Consider the following 26,806-nt stretch of genomic DNA (forward strand, 5'->3'; position numbering starts at 1 on the left):
GGGCAGGGCCATGCAGGAAACGGTCTTGTATGTAGAAAAAACAGACATTATTTTGCTTTTCTGACTAAGAGAGCTGAAATGAACACACTGAAGACAATCTTGTAACTTGCATCTTGTCATCTTGCAAGATGACAGATACCAATAAGCACCTTGTTAGTGGCTTCTTGCCTACAAGAAAAACAAGGGCTCACTGGACATCCCAATTCAGTCAGTGGAAGCTGCAATTTGCTGGGATCTTTCATACTCACAACTCATCACAAAGCTGTCACTGAGGGATGTGTAATTCCAGTCACGTTCATTCTGAGGTGGATCAACTTCATGGATCCCACAGAATGGTGAAAACTTATAAAAATGAGCAATGACGGAAACCTAACCAGAAGTACTATAATATTACTTCTGAGTACCATATGGTAAGTTATAGAAATACTAAGGAAACACAGGTGAAATGACTTTCACCCATTCTGAAAACAAACACATTAACATACAATTGGTGTGAATGGACAAGAGTGATCATAGAAAGTAGGGCTAAAACAGTCTTCAAATTCACTCCCTTACCTCAAAGAATGACCAACTATAGGTAAACTTGTCAATCTCGTTCTTAAAAGCCTTCTACAAAGGAGATTTCAAAACCAGCTTCCACCTTCCCACCCTAAGGAATCTGTTCCACTAGCCAAGTTTTCCCCAAAATTACCTTAAATATTCTTGATGAGTTTTAGCCTATTAAACCATAAACTATACAGTCATTTTCTTTCATCTTTGTTGATATGCAGTTGACGAATACTGTATCGTTTATCCCTCTAGTCTTGTGTTATTCAGCAGAAACAACACTCAATGTTTTAATTTTTCCCTACTGATCATATTTTCTAGATTTCAGAGTGTTCTCCTTGTTTTCCTTTCCCACATCTTTCTCAGAGAGCAATGTCCCAAAATAGATATCCTACTGTAGGTGGGAGGTAATGATAAATAGATTGGAAAGACTACATCATGTGTCTTTCAGAAGATATTTCTTATATTCTTCTATAGTGTTTACCTGGTAGCACTGTTGATGCCTATTCACTGAGGGATTTCCATATTCTTTCCTGTAGCACTGCCATCTAGGTTAAGCATCATCCCATGTTTGTGGAGGTGATTATTTTTGTTAAGTGTAGAATTTTGTACTTATTCACACTGAATTGCCCACCATTTGACTTAGAACATACCTCCAAAATCTCAAGATAATCATGGATTCTAATCTTGTCTGCACAGTCCTCACTAAATTGGTATTGTCACCCAAGTCACAATGAAAATATGTAATATATAAAAATATTAATTTATATTAATTAATATAAAATATTTAATGTATTTATTATATATTCATATAATATTTAATTATCCTATTGTATCTTTCCATTTTGATGGTAAATAATTGAATGCTACTCTCTAATTATCATATCCAAGCAGCTTATAATTTCCCTAGAATTTTTGTTTGTCCATATTTCCTCCGGTTACCTCAGAACTTCAACCCAAAACAGTGGCAAAAGCCATGCCAACATTGGAACAGAGTATCAACTCTTAGTCTTTATTCACTGGATCTGCTGTTCTATGACAGAAGGTAATAAAGTTGATCTTGACTGATCTGTGTGGTGCTGCTGCTCAGTACTTTATTATCTTCTTGATGGTTACAGAATTTTTATTTTATCAGTGTTTTTCTAGGAATCCAAGTTAAGCTTTTGAGCTGCAGCTATCACATCCTCTTCTATTCTCCCTTTTTAAAGAGCCATGTTTTCCCTTTTTCTTTTGCCACTGCATTTGTTCTCCACAAGTGTTCCAGAATAATTGCTAATGACTCTCAGATTGCTTTACCCAATTTTTAAGTACCCTCTTATTAATTTCAACAGGCTTTCCAATTTCAGTGAATTTCAAGTGAGAATATTGTATAAAGATTTTGAGCTTCATGAAATTTGGGGCTCAGCCTATTCTTATCCTTAAATAGGTACATACATATATCTATCTACATCTATTTATATCTATATCTACATAGATATATATTCATATAAAAGATAAAATGTCTTCCAAAGAAAAGCATTACATAAGAATTGAAGAAGCTTTGCATTTTCCCAGCAGTGGGCATACTTCCATAATTATTGTAGGCATAATTTTAATACAACTCTTAAAAGCTGTGCCTTTTATAGTTGTATAGCTCCATATGGGTGTCTGGAATGTCATGGTGATGGAGGATAAATCTCACTGTTTTTCCACTTCCCACCCATCCTAATCCAGTTAAAGTATGTAGGAATCAGTGATGGAAATCTGCTAATGCAGTGATATATGCTTCTAAATGATTCCAGTCAAATGCTGTGTCAGACAAAATCATTAGCTCAGAATCTTTCAAATCCAAGGAGCTAAAACTGTGTTACTTAGGCAGACAAGAAGATCAGCAAAGAGATGGCAGCAATTTAAGGTTAAGAAAATAAAGAATGGTAAAGTCTTCTGATGGGCCCATCCCAAGGGGAATCTTTCTTAGGATAAACAGTGAATTAGGAGCTTTTTCATTAGCCATCTTATTACAGAAATGCCCAAAGCACTGGAAGCAATGACATATTCAACTATATTATGGCTCAGGAAGTTACCCAGGATGATCTTTAGTGTAGATAAAGAGGAACCTCAAATAGGACAATGAAGGTGAAGATGAAGGGTTTTGGCAGGCCTAATCTCTCTCTCTAAATGTGAGTTACCCGTCACTGCCATAAATGCGACTTTTTTGGTTCTGACAGTCTGAACTGATGAAAGACTTATGATAAGTCATAAGAAAAACTTGTGATAACATATGACAACTTATGAAAGGTCATAACCACCAGCTACAAGTCCTGAAACAGAGCACATTTTCCTTTGAGGAATACTGTACTGGGTCTGGCTGAGCTGGAATTGGTTTTCCCCTGTGGCAGCCCTCACGGTGCTGTGTTTTATGTCGGGAGCTGGCAGGGTGTTGGTAGCACCCTGGGGCTGTGGCTGCTGCTGAGTGGAGCTCACACAGCACCAAGGCTCTTCCCGACATTTCCCCCAGTGGGACGGGGTGGGCAAGATCTTGGGAGGGGACGCAGCCAGGACAGCTGACCCGAACCGACCCACGGGGTATTCCATACCACATGACGTCTGCTCAGTATAAAGCTGGGAGAAAGGAGGAAGGGGCTGGGGTCACCCTTGGTCCTCCGAGGCAACCACTCTGGTATGGGAGCCCTGCTCCTGAGAGGGCCCGACAGCGCCTCTCCACGGCACGGGGAGAATAAATCTGTTTGCTTATTTTTGCTTCTGTGCACAGACCTTTGCTTCGCTTTGCTTCTGTTAAAACTGCTTTTGTTTTCTCTTTGCCCTGTTGAGAATACAAGGGGGGGGGGGGAAGTGATAGAGTGACGTGGTGGATACCTGGCATTTAGCCAAGGTCAAACCACCACCAATACCTAGTGCAGAAGTACCTGCTACCTGGCCTAACCAGAAAATTAGTGTCTTGTTTAACACGGGATTTAATACTGACTCAAAGGGAAGCCCCAAAACCTTCTGTGCTGCTTATGGAAAATTAGAGAATTTGTATGAGAAAATAAGCATATGAAGGGATCATATGTGAGTCTTTCCAATGTGCCGGAGTTACTTGCACTTCATGGGAGCCTTCACTAGCTGATTGAAGTATATGCAGATTTTTTATGTGCAGTGTCCATGAAGTTATAAGGGGTCTTGTCCTAGGAGCCAACAAAATTAAGACAGTTAGAAAAAGCCTTGCTAGCTTTTCATGCATAAAATGTATTTACTCATTATCAAAAATAATAATTCTTGTGAGGAAGAGAGCCAGGCATGTGCTCCCAGCTATGATATAATCTTTTTCCCCAAATCAGTAGCACATTATGCAGAAATGCATCAGACAGTGGGCAGTTATATTGAGTAGTTATTAAATTAGACTCTCATCCATCCACATCTATTTGTATTTCATTCTTTATCTTATTCCTTATACAGAGGTAACAGACAATGAAGCTAGGGGAGTTTTTGTTGGGATTTCCAAAGGCAACTATTACTTGTGACCATAGGCTGTCTTTTAGTGGGAGATGAGTAAACAGGCTTTTCAGAATCCTTTGGAAATTTCAGTGACAGAAGTTAGATTTGTTTCTGGGAAATAACGAATGGAGGCTTCCTCCATTCTTCATGTTAAAAGAGCACTGGAATTGCTTTGAAAGCAATCTTACTCTAGAAGTGAACCTCTAACTATCAGAATTCAACTCAATTAGCAATTAAATTTTATAACTATCCCAGTTTTCTGATTCTGCAAATTTGGGATGAACATATCAAACAATTTCTTTTTTCCTTACACTTGCACTTTAAGTTCAGGCCTAGGGTATGTTTGTAAGTTCATACTTTAAAAAAAGAAAAGTACTTAAATATATTTGTTTAAGAACTATGTTTTTCTCCTTGGAGAGGGTTTCTCCTTGTACAAATAATAAAGAATACTTTTCATCTGAGATATCAAAGAGAAAAATGTATGATTTTTTTGTAGAGAACTTGCTGAATTTGGATAGTGGAATTCAGGTCAAGATTAAATTTCTTAGGACATGAAACATATGAAACTTAAAAAAAAAAAAAAAAAGGAAGTATATACAAAAAGAAGAAAAATAAAAATCCAAGAGGAATAAATGAATGAAGTGCATATTTGCAGGATGCTGAGTATCCTCCACAGTGAGATTATAGTACTCACACCTTGTTTTAGCTTCCCAGCATCTTTCAAGATCAGAGTGGTGAAAGGTAGGGAATATATACCTATGCAGCATAAAAAGATTAAAGGCATAGAAAATATCAAACTTTGTTATCAAAACGTTTGTGAATATTAGAAATTAACAGAACACTGACTGTAATCCATTTTGAATAACACCACTTGTAAAACCAAAGAACAATCAAAATTGTATAAGAAAGAAATAGATATGAAGGAAAAATACGGATTGCTCTCAGGGTCAAATCACTGGCTAAAGTGCAATAGATCCACTGAGTTGAGAGAGTGGCGTGATTTACAATGGCCAATGATTTTCCCTGTATGTCTTGCACTCTGACCTTCGCTAATGCCTGGGACCATTGATTCTCTTTTTTCTCTGAGACACTGATTTCAGTGGGGAATTGTGCCCATGAAGGAAGGGCAGAATAAGGACCTTTAATTGTGAGTTGCCATTTCCCAGCTGTGGAAGTTCAGTGTATTAATCAGAACAATCAATAGTCCCTTGGCCCTAAATGCATCCCACTCAAGCGAAAAGACATCACCTCTATTTTTGATTAATCTGTGCCAAATATCTATTTCTGAATTAAGTCCATCTGAGAAATAGTTATACTAAGCAGATTTAGGGCCTGATTTGCACACCACTTGGGAGAGTTTCTAGCCAAGGAAGTTCTTTTTAAGTGTTTGCGAGTCTTGAAGCCCAGGAGAGTATTTCCACTGTGTCCAGTGATATGTGGGTCTGTCCCTTCAAGGATCTGCTCTCAATCCATTCATCACCCAGTCTGTACTGATACTGGTGATTGCATCAACTTTGCATTAACTAAGCAGGACCTTACATCTGGGTCGATGCAATCACCAGTATCAGTACAGACTGGGTGATGAATGGTTTGAGAACAGCCCTGAGAAGAAGGGGTTGGGAATACTGGTGGATGAAAAATTGGACATGAGCTGGAATGTGTGCTTGCAGCCCAGAAAGACAACAGTATCCTGAGTTTCATCAGAAGAAATGTGGCCAGCAGATCAAGGGAGGTGATTCTGCCCCTCTAATCTGCTCCTGTGAGACCCCACATGGAGTGCCGTGTCCAGCTCTGGGGTCCCCAGTACAAGAAAGATGTGGACCTGCTCAAGCAGGTCCAGAGGAGGGCCATGAAGATGATCAGGGGGCTGGAGCACCTCCAAAAGACAGGCTGAGAGAGTTGGGGTTGTTGAGCCTGGAGAAGAGAAGGCTCCAGGGAGACCTTATAGCAGCCTTCAAGTACTTAAAGGGAGCTTCTAAGAAAGCTGGAGTGAGACTTTTTACCAGGACAAATAGTCACAGGACAAGGGGTAATGGTTTTAATCTAAAAGAGGGTAGATTTAGATTAGATATAAGTAAGAAATTTTTTACGATGGAGGTGGTGAAGCACTGAAACAGACTTTCTGGAGAAGTTGTGGATGCCCCATCATTACATTCAAGGCCAGTCTGGATGGGGTTTTGTGCCATCTGATCTAGTGTAAGATGTCCCTGCCCATGACAGAGGGGTTGGACTAGATGATCTTTAAAGGCTTCTTCCAACCCCCCAAAAATTCCATGATTCTATAATCTCTCTTGCTTTATTTGTACAGGTGTCTACTTGAAATAGTTCTGGCAGGAGGCAGTGGCTTTCCTAAACTCTGATGGCAAAAAAAAGTTTTAGTGTAATGGTGGGAGGAAAGAGAGATGAGCTCTGAAAGGCAAGGCTGGGTTGGCATGTTTGCTTCAGTTTTGAATGATCGATGTGTACAGTGTAGAGGCTTGCACAGCAGTCAGCACTCGCCAGTTATTCCCTTGTTACCTACTCAATGAATCAGCTTAATGAGAGAAGGTAAAGTTCAGCATTTCAACAAATGCTTTCATACGCCACTTTTGAAACATGCCCTATTACCCGGTTAAACTGTGGTACACTCATTTTCTCCCGCAGACTCACAGAGAGAGAATTAAATTTTCTCCTTTTTTACCATTGCTATTTACTTTTTTGCCTGTCGGTCACTTTAATTTCAGTGGATAGTTTAGGCTTTTCCTTATCTTAATGAATCTGCCTCCCAAAAAGTGTGTAAAAAATAGAACATTTTCAGTTCTTTGTATTGCTGGAGTTTTATACTTTAAAATCAAATTATTATTATTATTTTTAAAATTTTGTTAAAGTTTCTTAGGAAACCAACACCATGTTAATACAGATGTCATCAACGATGCCAGACTGATTAATTCTGGGACCTGATGAAATTAAAAATGGATATACCAATTTTTAATTTATTTTTTCCATTTTATTTTTTGTTTCTTTCTTTTCTTGTCTAAAATTTTTGCATGAGAGTAAAGCCAATGACCTGGTTGGTTAAATAGTCCCAAAGTGTCATGTGAAAAAGTAAAGAGAGAGTAAAGTAAAGTGAGACTTTTTTTTTTTTTTTTTTTTTTTTTAGCTAATGATTGCTGGAGTAAAGAGCAGGAAGCAGAATCACAGCGTGCTGTTGCAAAACGAGTTTTTCTGTGAATTTCTCTGATTCAAGTGAAGAATGTACACTTTGTGCATAGCAGTTTCTGTATTCATTTTAACTAGCTCTGCAGGAAAATGCAGTATATTGAGATGCCCCAATTAAATTTTGTTGATGCAGTGAACTTCTTTATGGCTGAGCAATGCCACTGCTAGCAATTAGACTAACAGTATAGCATACATCACTCGGAAATAATCAGTTGACTTTTGCATGGCAATATGAGGGAGTTTTGGATGTTAAGCACTATTCCAAACAACCCTTTTTCAATTATTTCTCAAGTTTTCAAGGAGCATGTCCATCCTCATTTATTTTAATCAAGGAAGTGAAGGACCTCTATTAGAATATTTTATTATATGCAAAACCATGTAGAAATCATGTAAGCAGATGTTATAAAAAGAATGTATGTGCTTATCTAGAGAATATGAGGAAGACATAAAAAGTCACTATTATTTCCTGTCTTCTCACCCCTGAAAAAAAGCAAATGGCATTTTCAAAACTATAATGCTTACCAAGTCATTTCCATCATCCTAATTCAATATAAAACCAGTGTTGCCTTAGATAAAACTGAATGGCTTTAGGGTGATGTGCTCAAGGTGATAAGAAGATCAAGAGAGTATAGGAAAATGAGAATAAAACGAAGATGTTTCCTTATATTTTGATAAAGTTAAATCAAAAGAATATGCCCTATTTGTGCTTGTCAGACTGTTCTGTGCCTGAGAGGCAAGGTTTGCCCACTCTCTGTGAGTAATGATTAGTAGTCCTCTGCTATTCTGCACAGTGTTTGTATACGATATTGCAATCCCTGCTGACATTAATATTGGTGGTTTTTGTTTTTTTTTTTTTTTTTTGTTTTTTAACTCAGGGTGGATTTGGAAAAATATCCTGGTTGTTTAATACCTTGTCTCTATGTACAGTTATATATAAAGGCTGCAACCTTTTCCTCACTCCCATCCCAGAGCTACCTCAGTTTGCAGGAAGAAATAGGTTATGGTAGGTATTGAGAAAATCTTTCTAGGGAAACTACAGCCCCTTGGCACAAAAACATGGACCTCAGCTTATCTTTATATCCCCAGGTTAGTTATCTGTGTTAGTGTTCAAACAAATCATTAATTGGTAAATGATGTACCTGTAGAGGCTGTTCAAGAGGGTGCATTTTGTGAGACTGACATATTTTACTGTCCTGCCATGGAAATGGTCCCTCTGAACCAGGGGCTGTTCATGTCAGAGGTGTGATGCTGGGAAAAAACAGCTATGAACAGGGAGTCTAGGCAAGGGATAGTGTTTCAGAGCACAGTGGCTGGTGATCCTCAGCTTCAGTGGCTGGAAAGCATCAAAAGCTCAATTACCATTCACCTTTTAGGCATTTGGTGAGAAAGGGCAAGACTGATGCTGCTTAATTTTATTCACTTCTGGTGGAGTCATTCCAGAAGAAATCGGCACTGTTTGGTCATCTGCTTTAAATGTCTATTTCAGTTGAGGTGGTAGTGACTTTAAGGAACTTATTTCTCTTTTCTGCCTATAAAGGAAATTTAGATGACTAGGTTAGATCTAAGTGCATTACTGATTCTACATTTGGTTAGATGAATTGTGCCCTAAATTTTTCAGAAAGTCTACTTCTTCTGAATGCACAGAGATCTTGAGAAATCTAATAATCAGCTCATCAGTGTCTTTTTCTTCTTTTAAAAATCATCAGACTGTGTTTGAATTACCTCTGAAATAGCAGTAGAGGTTGAATTGCAATTTTCAGCTGACTCATCACGTTCAGAGATGTGATTCTGCTGATGAAACCTTTGTATTTAAGTGAATGTATCATTAGAAGTCGAAGTGATCACATCCTCAAACTTCCTCATTCAAAGCAGATATAAAGCTGAAAGACATGAGTTGACCTGTGTTTTAACAGTGTCAGTGTACTTGTAGATTTTCTGAGGGTTTTTTGGTTTTTTTTACCCTTTTTCTTGTTCTCAAGTCCTCACTTAGTTTTTCCACAGTTAAGTTTACTGTATATTTGCCAAATTCAGCACATCCTTGGCTTTCTTCATAGATATCTACACATGTCTTTCTTGCTTCATGGATGTCTATAAATGTGGATACCTCTGGACAAGGCAGCCAACATGTCACACATGGCAAAGCATCTATCTCAGTTGTTACATTTCCAGGAAGTAGAGAGACTTCTCTGCTTTCCTCTGGGTTCATCACCCTATGTGTTGCAACCAACTTATCATGTTCACTTCAGCTTTTGTCATCTAATCCAACCTCATATCTGTCAGTAGGACAATATCCAGATATTCTTCTCCCGAAAGCACTGATTTCAGGAAATGTTAGTGACCTTAGATCTTAAACTAAGAGCAAGCTGCACTTTCCTGATGTGTTTTTAAGTGACATAAATTTTTCCAGAAATTTGTGTTTCCAGAACTTTCTGTCTGTTAGTTACGGCATAAATATTCCTGTTAGTATATAGGTCACGGGTGAAACCAAAACATGAAGTCAGACAAAATCTTGTTCATTTCTTTCCATTTTCTACCGGTAAATTTGACAGTCCTTGAAACAGTTTCTGACACTGTATTGGGTTTGCATGACAAGGTTTTGGTAGCAGGGGTCTACAGGGGTGGCTTCCGTGAGAAGCTGCTAGAAGCTTCCCCCATGTCTGATAAAGCCAGTTCCAGTCGGCTCCAAGACAGACCTGTTGCTGGCCAAGGCTGAGCTCTTCAGCAATGGTGGTAGCACCTTGGGGATAACATGTTTAAGAAGGGAAAAAAACCTGGCCAGGAGAGAGGAGTAAGAATATGTGAAACAACCCTGCAGCCCCCATGTCAGTGCAGGAGGAGGGGCAGGAGGTGCTCCAGGCCCAGAGCAGAGGTTCCCCTGCAGCCCGTGGGGCAGCCCATGGGGAGGCAGCTGTGCCCGGCACCCATGGAGCTCCACGGGGGAGCAGAGACCCACCTGCAGCCCGGGGAGGAGCCCACACCGGAGCAGGTGGGTGCCCGAAGGAGGCTGTGACCCCGTGGGGAGCCCACGCTGGAGCAGCCTGTGCCTGAAGGGCTGCACCCCCTGGGAGGGACCCACGCTGGGGCAGTGCGTGAAGAGCTGCAGCCTGTGGTCAGGACTCACATCGGAGGGGTTTGTGGAGGACTGTCTCCCATGGGAGGGACCTCATGCTGGAGCAGGGAAAGAGTGGGAAGAAGAAGGATCGGCAGAGACAATGTGTGATGAATTGACCACGATCCCCATTCCCTGCCCCCTGCACCACTTGGAGGGAGGAGGTAGAGAAAATTGGGAGTGAAGTTAAGACCTAGAAGAAGGGAGGGTGGGAAGGTGTTTTAAGATTTGGTTTCTATTCTCATTCCTATTCTGGTTTGATCTGTAATAAATTAAACTAATTTCCCCAAGTCTAGTTTGTTTTTCCCCTGATGGTAATTGCTGAGTGATCTCTCCCTGTACTTACCTTGATCCACAAGACTTACATTTTCTCTCCCCTGTCCACTTGAGGAGGGGAGTGATAGAGTGGCTCTGATGGGCACCTGGTATCCAGCCAAGGTCGTCACCACAGACACACAAGTAGTTAGCAACCTTCTAGATTTTGAAATCACTAAGGTAATAAGTATGGAAAATAAGAAACTGCAAAATAATGGTGTGAGGATAAAAATAGACTCAGAAGCTATTTCAAATGACATAGAAAAAAACTCAATCCTGATTTACTAGAGACTATCTCAATCAAAATCTGTTTATCCACTCATGCCTGTAATGGTACTATACAGAGAAAAGACTCCCATCGTCTTATCATTATTCATTACTACTTATTACAATAATAACATACAGTGAATTGCTCTGCCCATCAAAAGAAGGCTGGTGTACTGTACATGCCCTAAGTGTAGATCCTGAACCAATGCTGTAAGTACCTCATTTTGCTCTTCCTGTCCTACACAATCCTCCCTTTTGTTTTTCTCCTTGCCTGATTTTAGGGCAAATTCAAAAATTAACAGTGTGAAGTGTCAATTGCCCTGCTTTCAATGTAAAGTTCTGAAAATCACAAGTATCTGGGGGGAAAAAAAAAAAAAAAAAAAGCTTTAATCATAACACATGCCAGAGGAAAACAGGGATGGAAACATAGCCCATGGGAAGTCTTATCTTCCATGTTTCCTTCTCGTCCTTCCCATTATCCATCCCTTCACTCTGAAATCAAAATCAGGTTGGAGCTATTCAGGATTCAGTGCTTGAACATTCCCTGATCACTTCATATTATGCTCTTGTCATCATTCCAAGATTCATGTGGCTCACTGCCATTAGTCAAAATCAGTCAAAAGATATTTTTTCTTCAGCTAGATAAGGAAAATCACATGAGTTGAGGGAAGTCCTTATATCTTCAGTGAGACAAACTCAGTTTTTCAGGAGGCTTCTTTGCATGAAAACCTATTTTTTTTATAACTCTTCAGGTGCCAGGCGCTATATGTAAATATCTCTACTGGATATGGTCTCTCTCTTTTTTTTTTTTTTCCCCCCCCCCACTTTGCCTCCTACCATGCTTTATTCAAATGTTGTAGTGGGAATGTGAAACCCCAAATTCGCTTCTTATGAATCTGGAACATGTTCATGAACTGCTCCATGCTTCAACTTTGCCTTTACACACACCAGGAATACACAGTATTAATTTTCCCCATGCAGCTATTATAACTTGGAACATTAAGCTTTGAAAATGACTTTGAAATTACAGAATAAAAAGCATATTAATGTTGTTATGATATTACAAATGTTGTTATAACAATCCACATTTGAAGATTATGTTTGACCTATGTACACAGCAAATTCACTCTCTGAATAAAAAAAAGTATCTTCCCTTCCCTTTACCAAATTACTCTCTTCACCCTTGCATGCATACCCTACGCTGGCCAGTAGAAACATGCTCAAATGGACCAAATTTTATAATTTTTTACATAAATGAAGTTGCCTCCGGGATTAATTTTCATCAAAGTGTTTTCTGATGTCAGATTATAAACTACTCAAGAGCATGACGAATTGCAGATCCTCAGAGATTCTTTTAGGAGGAAATCTTGTTCTTTGTCTAAGATCATCAGTTCCTGGTTTGTCCTCACAAAAATGCACACTGAATAATAGGATGTCCTTTAATCTCATGTGAATCCTCTAAAGGTCAGTTTAAGTAGGCTGACACAGCTATAACTAGGAAAATTTCTCAAACTGATGGCTCATTTTCTTCGGAGAAGGGTGTTTAGTCAATAGATAAGACAGTACTGAGAGCTCTGTACAACAGCATGTAATTGATCATCACAAAGCACTGTCAGGACTGAAACTTTCACAGGCCATCTCATCAGCCCTGGAGAACTGTGACTTCATGTTGATTTCTCATTTCTTTCATCCTTATGGGTTGCAATTCCACCTTCTTTTTAATTCTCAGTCCAGTTTTTAACTTATGTTTACACAATTGCAAGCAATTCATATAAGTATTTCTCAAGCTGATTCATGGTAACTGCTCAGATGTCTGCTCTCAGCTGGTTTTGGCTGAGGGAATGTAAACCATTTCTGCAGCGGTCAGCACTAATTAGAATCTAAATAGGTGGTTTAAACTGTCAGGGTGAGCTGAAATGCAGAACACTGGTCACTTCCTACAGAATAAGCAGTAATTTCTTCATACTTCTTAACATAAATGCTGTGATCATCTTTACTTTCATCATAGTGCCTGGAAGGGAATGAACGAAACCTACATACAGTTGTATTAAATATTACCCTGAGCATAACAACCTTGTTCAGGATCTGTTATTTTTGATTTGTTGATTCTTCTTTTTTCTTTTAATGAAAGCAAAATGTATTTTTGGTTTTCTGGTGGGTTTTGTTTTTTTCTTCTTCTTCTTCTTTTTTTTTTTTTTTTTTTTTTTTTTTTTTTTTTTTTTTTTTTTTTTTTTTTAATGAATGCATTTTTTTTCCCAGATATATTGGAAATATAGCTAAAGAGCATGGTTTTGCTCATGCTTAGAGATTGGTTTAAGCTATATTAGAAAACATGTTTTATGACTGGCAAACTTCTTCTAGATTATACCAGACCTATACAAATTATGGTTTTTCTACCAGTAAATTATTTTATAACCACACTAAAATGCATGCACTATCTAAATGGAGAAGAGGAATCAGAAAAATTACATTTTTTGTAATTCATTGTCTAGTGTCTTTCTCAGAGAGGAACTTCAGCTTATTTTCTTCACCTTGATGCTTTGTTGAAGTTTTGTTTTTCTTCTTCTTGACATATTTTGACATTCTCCTTTGTAAAAAGCTGCTCAACTGATCTATACATCATGAAAGTGGAGCTGTGCTGTCTATTAGAGAAAGACTTGCTCTTCCAGAACATTCTCGGATTTTACTTACTGAAAATAATTTGTTGAACTTGCCTAAAAATGTTCTTCACATTTCTTTCTGTAGGAATAATTAGTGAAGAGGAAGTTTTCAGATTCTTCTATCTCGTATGGACTTCTAAATGTTTCAGTTCGATCTGCTTTTATATATATATATAGCCTAAAATGTCTGAAGTTTGCAAATGAAGGATAAACACACTTGAGTACCTATTCAAAGAACAAGCACTTTAATAGCAGCAAATAAATGAAAAAATATAATCTTTTTGTTGTTGTTGTTTAATGGTAACGGATCATATTTTTAAAGGGGGGTTTTGAGGGAGAATTTTAATCTTACCTTTTTTAAACCCACAGATAGGATTGCAAACATACAACTAATAAATATAAATACCATAATCCAAATTTTAATGATTCAGATAAAAAAAAAAAAGATTTTGGAATTGTTTGGCAACAGAAAACAAAAGGAAAGTATACCAAAGTAAGAAATATGTTATCAAAACTTTCTGTGTTAAACCCCCTCAGGTCTGCACATTTAAATGTGCTTCTCATGGCTTAATATTTTGAGCTGTTTCAGTTAGTTTTCAATTCTTACGCTAACGATTTCTATTTATTTTTTAAAAGATGATAGACAATTGGATATATTTGATTTACCATCCCTGTCACTAGGACCATATGCTGCAGGGCTGTCAGACCCCTGCAGACCACAGAAATCACTAGCAGTAAATCCTCTCCTGAACTGGACTTTATGGTTTTCTGGTCTAATTTCTACAGGACCACAATTCTGGATACAGTTTGTTGTTTGTTGTAACTTCTGTGATTCTCAGCACAGCAAGATCAATCTCTCAAAAAAGAGAACTCAGTTACTGTCCCAGTGTCTCTTTTATTTAGTAAGTGTCAGCTCAGTATCCTCCTACAGGGCTCAGTTGAACAAGAGAACAAGTGACCAGAAGACCATCTGCTTCCAACAGTGACCAGAGGAGAGGACATTCAGGGACAGCATGCAAGCCTGACCACTTTGCCTGGTCTCTTCATGCTTCCCAGCATCCACAAGTGTTGAAGCTGGAATAGCAGCAGTATGTACATCCCCACTCAGCACTTTTAGTATCTTCTGTTTATGAATTTGTCCATTCCTTTTGTGAGCCTGCTGATGGTGTCTCCTCAGTTTCCTGTGGCAGTATATTTTACAAATTCACTACTTGCTGTGTGTTGACTGTTTTAAATTGATTTTTTTTTTAATCTATTTTCAGCAAATGCCTCTTGCATTGCAGGAATTGATATACAAATGTTCTTCATTCAACTTAGCCACTGTCTTTGTGAGTTTGTAAAACTCAGTCATCGTCTTCCTCCCCAAGCTGACAAGCACTAGAAAGTTGAGGCAAATTATTCCTCCCCTGTTTTTTGGCACTTCTGAGGTCACATCTGTGCCCAGTTTCAGGTCTGTTGCTCAAGAAAGACATTGATGAGCTGAAGAATGTTCAGAGGAGGTCCCCAAGATGGTGGGACTGGAGTGCTTGCCCTGTAAGAAGAAGCTGCAGGAGCTGAGCTTGGTCATCCCGGGGTAGAGTTGGCTTTGCAGGGACCTAAGAACTTTCTGCAAATATTTAGTGAAATGTGTTAGATGATGAGAAGCAACAAACACAATTGCAATGCAGGAAACATGACTAGATATAAGGAAAACATATTTAATAGCAAGGGAGGTCATAAACTGGAACGGGGTCCAGAAATGCTGTGGATCCTCCATCCTCAGGGGTGGTCAAGACTCAGCTGGACACAGACCTGCAAAATCCAATGTAACATTGAAATTGGCCCTGTTTTGAGCAAGGTTGGGTCAGATGATCTCTGAAGATCCCTTTCAGACTCTCTGATTTGACATCTTTTTTTCTTGGACATTTGAGCACCACAAGGAGTTTTTGAAACTTTGTGGATGAGAGTTTGGAGGAGTGAATCAGACAGGATGAAAGGAGAGATACCTAGTCCAAATCCCACCAGATTCAGCAAAATGCACACTTGTATCATCTTTTAATCATTGCCATCTTTGAAACATCTGAGAGCTACAAGGCAAAAGTAGCCTGAAGGACCAAAATCCAGTCCAGATCTGCCTGCACATATGAACAACTTTCTTACATCTTCAGAAGAAACCAGAAGAGCATAAGTTTGTCCTAGATGAAGACTGGAGTAATTCTATCATGGGATCAGGATTTATTCCATCATGATATTTTGCCTTGATTAGGTACGCAAGGACTACATCAGGAAGGTGTTCAAGAAAAAGTCTTTCTTATTTCACTGCTGGAGAGTAAGAGCTGTTACTTTTGTGAAACCCACTTAGATCCTTTAATATATTTTATTACAAGAAGAGCTAAAAAGTCTCCAGTACAGAAACATTGCCCCAGTTCCTCCCCAGTCAGGGTGATTTTTCTCTCTGCCTTTTCTCTTCCTGCTTTACTGGTGACTTCCCTCCACTCAGTCACTATGTTGGGTTTCCAGCAGCCTCAGCAATGACCCTGTTGCACTTTAACTTGGCTGACTATAGCCCCAGCTGCTATGTTAATGCTTTCTGATTTGTATTCAGATTGGGTCTGGCATGCCCCCAAAGATGTGTTGTTCCAATGAATGTACAAAACGGATAAGTCATCCTTTCCCCTGATGCTAAGCTTTGGTTTTCCATTTGTGTTTGCCTGTAAGCCTCACACAGTGTCCCTAAAAGTCTGAGGCTTCATAGCATAAATTCTCACATTGCTATTTAGACTGAGGCATCACCAGGAGGCCCCAGTAGCGATCAGAAATCCACTGTGCTGGGGCTGTGTGGGCATCTGTTGGCTGCACAGAGATCCCCAGAACAGCATCACTTGTACGTGTGATGCATGAGCACTGTTGCACCTGGGCTAGAAGTTACAGCAAGAATTGGTGAGCTGGGGGAAAAGGTTTCACATGAGTAGGAACAATGGTCTTGGCATATCAGCCTCTATGGCTACACAGTGTGCACACTGTAGTGTGTGGATGCACCCGAACAACCTATTGTGAGTTTGAGGGTCTCTGCAGTGTGCTCCACTGGGTGATGCCGGTGTGCTTACTGTGTCCCTGCCAGACAGGCAGAGGCTACAGAGGAACTTATTTCTGTATTATTTCCATGGTTATTTTTACAACCAGGAAGCAAAAGTGGTATTTGACATGGCTTCTGTTTGTCTCTTTGTCTAGAGCTGTGGGAAACAAAACACCCAGGGAGACTGAAGGCCACATCCTGCATCCATTTACACCACCGTCGGATTACTGTCTTGACTTCAGACGTGAGGGACTTGAAGGGATTTTGAACATGATATAATCCCCATTGTCAGGGGACACTCAAAGCAGTATTTTATTTATATAGTACCCTTTCTTTCTGATCATCAACAAGTTTAGAAGAAAACTGCCAAAGGTATTTGTTTTGTAAAGTAAATATACAGTGTGAAAGTGCACAGTTTTAAAAGATACCTTTATAAGCAATATCTTATGCTGAAAACAAACACAGAGAAAATCACAGCTGTGTAATCTTTGCTACAGAAAGGACTAAGCAACTAACCATTTCATAGTAAACACTTTTTCCAAGCTTACTGATATGCAGCCATGTAGAAGATGCTCAAACACTTCTCACAGCCCAGTTAGCCTAAGGCTTCTGACGAGAAGAGTTTTTGTGCTTTCAAGGTGAAGAGATGAAACAACACAGTAAAACCTAAACCCCTTCCCTCACAATTTTGCATTTCTCTGCCTCTCCAGTGAGAGCTTCTGGCAGAATACTTTTTCCTCAAGGAAGAAGAATAAATCACTGAAGCAGGTTAAGGATAGAAAGAACAGCACAGTGTGCAGGATGATTTTGAATCCAGAGAAAGTGAGAAAATTTTCAGACACACTTGTTTGCTTGCCTGAACTGGTTTCACTGAGAACTGCCTGCTGAACACATTTGTGTTTACTGTACCTAATTGATAATCAACCAGCATAACATCTATTCCAGGCTGATATCTGAAATGTCACATTAGTTTATTGTGTTTCTTTGACCTAAATTTTAATTAAATGTAATTGTTTTGGCTGCTGCTTAAATATAGCTGCTACGTTCTAATAAATCACTTTTAGATATTTCATTAGTGGTGAGTACTGAAAATCAAACTGAGCACAGGATGAAAATGTAGCTTGACTCTACAGTGGAGTTACAGGGTAGGAAAATATTTTAATGGATATTTTCTTTCTGAGCAACTGACTCCCAATCCCTAGGAACCATGACAAAGATGTGTGGGAATAGTATTGTAGATGGAAATTTACACCAATGAGGGTAATGTTGAATATGCAACCTTCTGACTACAGCTAAATATTCTCCAAACTGGGATTCTAGTGAGCCATTCAGATGGTAATAGCCTCAAGTGCTGGAGTCTGGGGTCCTTCGAGAAATCAGTCTTGAATAAGATATTTAATATAGAAGTGCCTTTACTAGTAAAAGGGAGAGGTGAAAACACCCTGACTTGTTGGCTAGCTGATGACAGTAAGGATAAACAGTGGCTCCTCCCAAAGGCTTAGTCCAAAGCCTCTTAAAGTTACTGTGCATGTGATGCAGAACTGTTGTTTGTTCTTGATATTCCTTAATGCCCTATGTTGGGACACTCATTAAAATTTTTACCATTCAAAGTCGTTGTACGTTCAATGTGACCTGGTAGAGTATGCTCTGATTTAGTATCAGTGAAAAGCAGAGTGCTGCACCGGCCTTAGCACTCTCAAGATGAATGAACCTACAAGGCTAGGCCTTCAAGGGGACCTGGTCTTACTCCTTCTGCCTCCTCATGCTTTCACTGCACTCACCTGTGCTTCTGAACTACTTATTCCTTCAAAAGTTCAAGTGAGAAGATCACGGGAGGGAAAGTTCCTCTGATTTACTTGCAATTTCACTCAGTCTCAACTCCCTATTTTCCTTAGAGGCCTGTGATTAAACCTCTTTACTGGTTTTCCTGTGCTCACTCTTCTATCTCCAGCCCCACTTTCCTCCTTCTGAATGCCTCTGTTTTCACCCATCCTTCCTGATCCTCTCAACGCACTCCACTCCAACTTCAACCACCTGCTCCTCAGTTGCCCATCGCATAGAAATTATGCATGCAACACACCTTATTTTCTACCTATATTCAACAGCTCCCTTTATTCCTTTGGTCTCCAGTTATAAAAAGGCTTGCTACTGAAAAAGACACTCACAAATAAAATAGTCATATATTTGTACAAGATTGCAATTCATAAGGATCAGGAATGACACAATTCCAAAACCAGCTAAAACCAGAGAATTCAGTCGTTACTTAAAATCTGACTCTTCTTTCAGGTCTGTCAGAGAGATCTGAAGAACAGAATAGGGCTGAGAATTAAAGGTTATTTGTAAATTTTTGCTTATTTAAACTTGGGGCCAAATATACTTTGCCTTCTTGACACAGTGATTTCAGTTGATTACAAGGGGATATGTTCAGTGGATATGTCCTTTCTAAGACTGATGTCCAAAAAAGACAAAGTGGTACTGTTGTGATAGAGATATTAACTTTTTCTCTTGTTATGTTTCTTTAAGACTCAAAGTTCTTTATAAAAATAGATAATATCATATGAATTTCTGCGGTGTGTAGCACAATGAGTTTCAGCTTTTTGGTTAATAGATGTTACTGAAAAAAAACCATTTTAAATCATAACAAATTTCATAATAGATATTTGTAAGCATCTGTAAGCTGCAGTAGATTACTATTTAAGGAATAAGTTCCTACTCAGTATAAAGTAAGGTGGCAGAATCAGGTTATGTTCTAGTTATTGGCCAGAGTGAGTGTGTTGTGTTATGTGAACCGAGATTAATTTAATGTCCAGAAGAGAGATACTTCCTCTCCTGGTAAAAGTGTTTTGGAAAACTTTAGGATAATAAGCCAAAAGCTGAAACATTATGTCAGGAATAAGTTCCATCAACCCAGTAACCAAGGTGATATTAATAATATAAGCTAAAGGAACTGTACATGAGGTGGTTTTGTAGAACCCACTATTCTTCATTCTTTATTCAAAACAGAGGCTTAATTGGTTACAGTGTGGCTGAATTGTGCCAATAAAAGGTATAATTGATTATAACCCCTATATAGCACTAATAGCAGCCATTTTTTTATTGTATTGGCAGCCAAAATTGCATTTCCTCTCTGTCTCGGGTCACTTACCATCCAAATGAGCATTTGTTAATGGAATCAGATCATTAGTAGCTGCTTTGCTGATTTCCATGTCACTGCTTGAGTGCACATTTAAATGTACGTGACATGTTCAGGCTTGGCTTCTTCTGCCACCTGAATATGATGTTCCCTGCATTTTGACAAACTGCTCATTTTGCAGCTTGCAGATGAACTGAAAAGAAAATGCTGACCACTAACTAGGTTAGTTTAATTACCCTGACAGAAAAATTCGGATCATTGTTATAGAAAGGAAACTGAGGAAACAGAGAAAAGTTCAAGAAAATACAATTGGGATGGTCTTATTTTTGAGAAGAAACTATGTTTGATGCAGAACAAGATATATTTTGCTTCTTCCTGCACAGGCCACTTTTGTGAAGAGAAAATGGCTGCTTTCTGGGCAGATTTCACATTTCAGCTGTACCCAAGTATACATGTGAGACAACTGTATAGAACTGAAATTCTCCTTTGTGTGTATAGTGAAATAGATGAGCAGCAGCTCAAGATGTAGTTGTAGGCCCACTGTGTCAGGCATGCGGCTCACTACCAACAGCCTTACTTCCACCCCAAGCCTAGAGCATCCCATGGGCTTGGCATCAGTTGCCAATAGGGAACACAGGACAGATGGGTGGATGGATGTGGATGAAATTTCCGGCATCTCAGTGTGGAAGAAAGAGATGGTTTCTATTTTCACATGAGCACACTTTAAACAGATTTCAATTTAGCAGATGAATGACTGAGGTACAGAGGAATTACCTGGCTTGCCAGAAATCACAAAGACAGTAGTAATATCTGACATTTCAACATGTGTCTCTTGGATGGCAGTCCAGCACCAGAGTCCCAAGATCTGTTTTCCTTTTTGTGCCTTCAGCCAGGCAACAAGGTGATAGCTGGCACTGAAATTATTTTGTATCAACTCATTATGCAGTAATAGAGCACTCAGCATTTCCTCCAAGGTTAAACTGTCATACCTAGACCTCTGGCGCGGTAAGAAAACTATATAAGAAATGTAAAATTTTAGTAGTAAACTCATTCATTTTAAGTACCACGGAAGATGCAAAGTTTTTTATGAAGCAGTGAAGGTGAATGATTAGATCATGACATAGCAAAGTCCAGGATCAGTGTCTTGCTCTGATGAAAGCTTCCTTTTTCAGAATAAGCAAGTAATTCAGTGTATTTTTCACCTCTCCTACACTGAGCCATCTGTCAGCCATCTCAGCTAAGAAAGTGATACCTCACACTCATTCACTTCCAATTTTTCACAATGAAAATAAACAACCTAACTTATTTTCTCCAAATGCTAAAGTATTTAACATCTTAATAGTTCTATATAATTACTTAGACAGTAGGAGAGATGGCACACACTTCCTACTGACACCAAATCTATTAAAGCCTGTCTAGAGGAAAAATTAAAACCTCTTCTTTTTTTTTTTTTTTTTTATGAAAATCCACAAAATCTCAGTAGCATTTTGCTCCCTCTAGATTGCCTGCCAGTCCCTTAGTTTAAAATCTACCACTGTTCTCCAGTACTACCAAGACCTGAGTTGGTTTTATTGGAGCAAGCAGCTGGGAGTCTTTTAGTCTAGACTAAATCCACAGAGCTTAGACTGAAAGACAAAAGGCATAAGAAAATCCTTAAGCAACTCCCGAGGTATTCCTCCTCACTTCCTCTCCTGTAATTAAATATAAGATTATGTGTAAGATTTTTCGTATCCTTCACAACACAGTTGTATTACATTACAAGGGAAATAGTTAATAAATATTAGATAGAGGTCTAATTTTTTTTTTTTTTGTAAGATACTTTTTCTATTATCATGTGCTGATGATAACAACTCTCTATTGAAGAGTTAAAATGTATTTAAAATAAAGAAGGATTTCTGGTTCTTCATAACTTCTCCGTGTGAAATTCCAGACTGGTCTATCTTCCAAGGCCTTTGAAGTCTTCATTCTTATTCATGATTTTCTACTAAGAAAAGGGTTTGAAATGTGTCTCTCTCCCTGAATTTATTTTATCTGTTCACTTTTATTTTTTGATTAATCTTAAAAACGTGGAGCCATTACACAAAAATTGTCAGATTAGAAAATCCTGAGTATACTCAGCATGTGTTAACGTACAACATGCATTTACTTTTTTTTTTTTTTTTTTTTTTTTTTTTTTTTATGACGAGCAGTAGTTTTTCAAAGTTATTAATAAGTAAAAGAGTATGAAAAATTTCACTGGAGATTTTCTTTTGTAAATATATTTACCGTTCTGCAAATATACGAGGTTTATACATAAACAGGCATGACAATGGAGGCTGTTTCTTTCTGTGAATTAGCTTAGCTCCTCCCAAAATTATGCCATTTTCACCCTTCCTCAGTTGCAGACAGACCTGAGTTGTGCATAGATTTATGTGGACCAGTATGTAGTCTGTTAGAAGCGATACTCTTAGTGATAGTTAGGTGAAGACCTGTGGGTGAAAGAGCATAATGCAGGTACTGTTCAGTGATTTAACTTTCTGCTTCATTGCTTGTGTTGGTTGTGTGCATATGAACACTAGGTGCTTTAGAACAAAGTTGGAGGTTTTTTAAAAATTTTTTTTTAGTCTATTACTTTGTATATTTTGGTCTGTTTAACACCGTGTTCAGAAGAGTAAAATCATATTGCTCATCACTGGGTTTTTTAATGTACCCCAAGGAAAAGATCCCTACTTCGTTGAAAAATAATCTTGTCTGCAACTCCCTATTTGTTTCATGGAAATAGAATATGATTTAATTCCTCTGAGGCACACAGGCTGCAAGGTGTGCTGTGTAAACTATATGGAGCCTTCTGAGATTCAAGACACCACTTACATTTATATAATGTTATCAATCTCCTTCTGCTTCAGTCTTTGGTGGTTTTTTTTAGTTCAAGATAGTAAAGCACAATAATTTGTGGTATTTCACATTCAAAGATTTCTTCTGCTTTCATGCTTTCAGTTAAAAGAAAGGATTTCCCATTTATAGTCATGTTGAGAATATGTCGTTTGTATACTAAGCACAGCAAAACATGTGAACGGCTATTTTAATCAAGTGCTATGGAAATTAAACCACATGTTTAAAAATGAGAAGGTAGATTGTTATCTATTGAAGAAAGGGCTTGCTCATATGGTCTCATGTTCTGGTACCTCAAAGAGCATGTGTTTTTCTGTGAAAATGCCTGATGCCAGACAGTTCAAAGACAAAATACATGACCGGTAGGTTTGGGGTCTCATATTTTCCTTCTGTCCTTACTTCTCTCCTCCCTGGCTGCCTTCCTTCGTCCTTGCCAGTCTACTTGCCTCTCTTCCCTTATTTTTTTCCTCTTTGTTTCTCTCATTTTTTCTTCTCTCCTCTCTTTCCTTCCCTTTTTCAGCTAATAGCAAGAGGCTATATATATGTGTGAATTTATTTTAATTGTGTATATATTTAAATATTGCTCTCTATGTATGGATATATAGATATGTATATACACACCTTTGAGTAGGGATGGGTGTATATATGTGGATAGATATCTTTCATATATTAAAACAGATTCAACTAATCAGATCGAACCAACTCTTTAAGCAAAGATTTGAGGGAATTTAACTGTTTAAGTGAGAAGTTTGAGATGGCACTTGGGTAACAAGGGGAAGGGAGTTTAGCAGCACCCTGATCACTGCCAGGGCTAGACAGTGGTACCAGTGCACCTGAGCTCAGCCTAGAGGCTTTGCCAGGCTCAGTGGTGGCAACTCCATCTGCTTTCACAGGTTCTGCCCAACTTCCTTCCACCATGTGTGCACAGGAATATTTCTGGATAGACCTGAGCTTGCATGAGGAGTGGAAAGAATGATGCCTTTTCTTCTGCTGTTAGAAAGGGGCTGGTCCTTCCCCCTGCCCCCATCTTTTGGTCACTAGTAATGGTTCATTTCTGCTACATGTTGGGGTCCAGCAATGATATTTAACTGTTTCATTGCTTCCTGAAATATACCAAAAATACAATGAAACAACCCACCGGTTACTGCAGGAAGCCAGGAAGAAGGACAAATGAGAGTCATAATTCTCCTGATTACGCTCCCCAGAAACATTATAAACGTGTGTAATAATAGTAATAGCATTTTTTTAACCTGGCATGTTAAAATGACAGCTATTTATAAATTTGTCAATAACACAGAGTCCTTAAAAATATGTGAGTGCTTTTCAGATAGTAAATGAAATGTATTTCACAGTGGCCACCTCTGTTTTCCACATCAATATTTTATGATTCTGAAATCCATCCATATCATGATTAAATAGGTGAATGAAAAGTCATCAATTGGCTAAAAATATATGTAGATGGTATATTTTCTCTACAGAAGTCCTACAAAAAATTATTTTAATTGATTTTTAAGCTAATTGCCCCCAAAGTGCCACACACTGTTAAAAGAGATGGGAAGATTTGTGCTGGATTTAGTTTAAGGTGGAATATTGGAGTGACATATTGAGGGAGGAAACAAAATAATCTGAAAGTGCACTTTACTATATACAAAGCACACTTTTCCCTTGCATGTGATGTTTGCAGAAAAAAATCTCTGACTGAGCTGGAGTTGGTCTCTGGGATTAAGGCTTCCAACATCCGAGATGACTGCTCTAGTCACTGGGTTTTGGGAGCAGCCTCTCTGGCTATCTATCAATTACTGTATTTCTGTCTCTCTCACATAATGAATATTTAATTATACATACAGTCTAGAACAGCTCTAACAGAGAGAAAGAGTATCCTCCTGGAGCTAAGAAACCTCTCCCAGTGATATTTAATCAGAGCTTGATGTATTCCTGTGCCAAATGTTGCTTTTGAAGTATTAGCACTTTCTTTTCATCTTCTGATGTGACTTCACCAACTATAGGTATTACATAAAACATTTTCCTTCTGCCTGGGATATATAAATGGATTTTCAAGGAAACATAATCAAAAAGTGATGACAACTATGCCCCAATGAAAACAATATAAGTAGGGATTCTTCTTATCAGACTATGAGTGACAATTGTGTAACTTCACCAAGGAGGACTGAAAAGACAGATATAGTACTTCTTCCTGAGACTTCTTTCCTGAATCCATTGATGCATCTTCCTTCCATTGATGTCATTTAATATCCCATGGATCGCCCAGTGCTGAGCTGTGTCAGGTAACAAGAGCTGTTCAGCACAGCCCAGCGGCATCCCTGTGCGGCACTCTGGAGGCTGGTGTTTTGCAGACTCCTTCAAGGAAATGTTGGGGATGCTGGGTCGATTGTGAATGTCTCACCAGAGCTGTTAATGACACTTAACTCTCAAATTCCATGTTGTAAAAGATTGCTACATTAAAACTTCAAAGAAAGCAGCATCTATTCCCCTTATTAGTTAAAGAATAAGAAAATAAAAATATTTCTATGGTGAAGTGCTCTTAGAAGCACAGTCCAGATCAGAATTCTACCCCAAGGAGAAGAGTGATCAGGAATGTGTTCCCTGGCCTTGGGAATCATGGGGTGGTATAGTTTAGAATAAGTAAGAGACTATCCAGGGTACAACATAATTTTCTTACATTTTAATATAGAGCTGAACTTGCAAGACTGGGATAGACAAAGCTTTGAAATGTAATAGTTTACGTGCAATTGATACATTGATTTGACAGGTATGAATCAGCAAATAATTTATGTCCCAGCACTGAGACATCAAAGCAACTATGTATTTAGACATGGTATGCAGGATGCTATAAAAAAAAAAAAAAAAAAAAAAAGAGTAACAGTGTTTTCTTACTATAAAAAGTAATTCTCTTTCAGGGATCAAACTCCTCAGGAGTACTGTATTGGGTTTTTTTTAATAAAAAGGACCCAGCTGTTTGCATCCACTAATTCATTTCCTTTGCTGAATTGTAAGAGCTTTCAATATAGAACTATTATAGGAAAATACAAGGCCCACTCAGCATAATAATGATTTCAATGATTTTGAAATATATTTAAATTTTTTTCTTGAGAAGCTTATTGTGATATATCAGTATGTAGCTGTCATTAATGTCCCAGCTGCTGTTTCTGACAGATCTCATGTTTGGCAGCTTAAGAATACATAATGCTTGACTGAAATAAATGCTCTGCCTGGGGTGGCCTTTATTGCTAATGTCAGTAGATACCAAAATTTATTGTTCATGGGATGATCTGACTAAGAAATAGTGGCGAAACTCATGATAGAAGTAAGTTATGCTTTGCTCATAGTAATAGCTGACATTTCCTCTTGTTTCCCCTTTTACAGTAAAGGATTTGACATTTTTAAATAGAAAAAAAATGAATGATAAAAACCCTAAATACTCCCCACTTTCTTGTCTTCCTTGACATGCCTGCTTTCTCTTTTCACCAAAATGGTTGTTTAGTTATGTTACCTACACAGAGCAGCATACAAATGAACTGTTGTTTGTTATATGACAGAAATAAATAAAATGTGAGAGTGAATCATTGCCGCTAAAGTGAAAAGTCTGATGCTACTGAATTATCAAGTAAAGAGTTGCTGTCAGAATAGATTAAAACCCCAGAGGAGAGCATACAAAGTTATATTCTGCTTCCCTGGCAGTTGGGATATTAGTAATAATGTTCTTGATTCATCAAGTGATACCAAACTGGATCAGCTGATATTGCTAGCAAACCTTCCTTAGAAAGTGGAAACTAAAGAAAGCATACAGATTTAATCTGGGAACGAGTGAAAAACATTTTGCTACTGCTGTTGGCTATTCTAAACCAGCATAAGAAAAAAAATATTACTCTAGATTCGCATTCATTGCAGAGAGAGGAAACTTGATTTTTTCTAGTATCTCCAACCACATACAGCAAACTCTGAGGTCAGACACGTTAGAGCATGAAGTGAGCATTAACCATTACAAAGAGGAGAGAGGTTATGCCTCATGCCCCCTCACAGCTGAAGGAGTACTAGATCAAGCAGTGGCAGGGAAATTTCAGCCTGCTATGGTAATACAATCTCGGTCACCTGAAAGATGTAAAGGAAAATGATATATAATCAGAAGTCTGACTCAGAGCTGCTCTCTGGCCAAG

Source organism: Athene cunicularia (assembly GCF_003259725.1).
Source record: "Athene cunicularia isolate RWA chromosome 1 unlocalized genomic scaffold, athCun1 chr1_part1, whole genome shotgun sequence".
NCBI classification, from domain to species: Eukaryota; Metazoa; Chordata; class Aves; order Strigiformes; family Strigidae; genus Athene; species Athene cunicularia.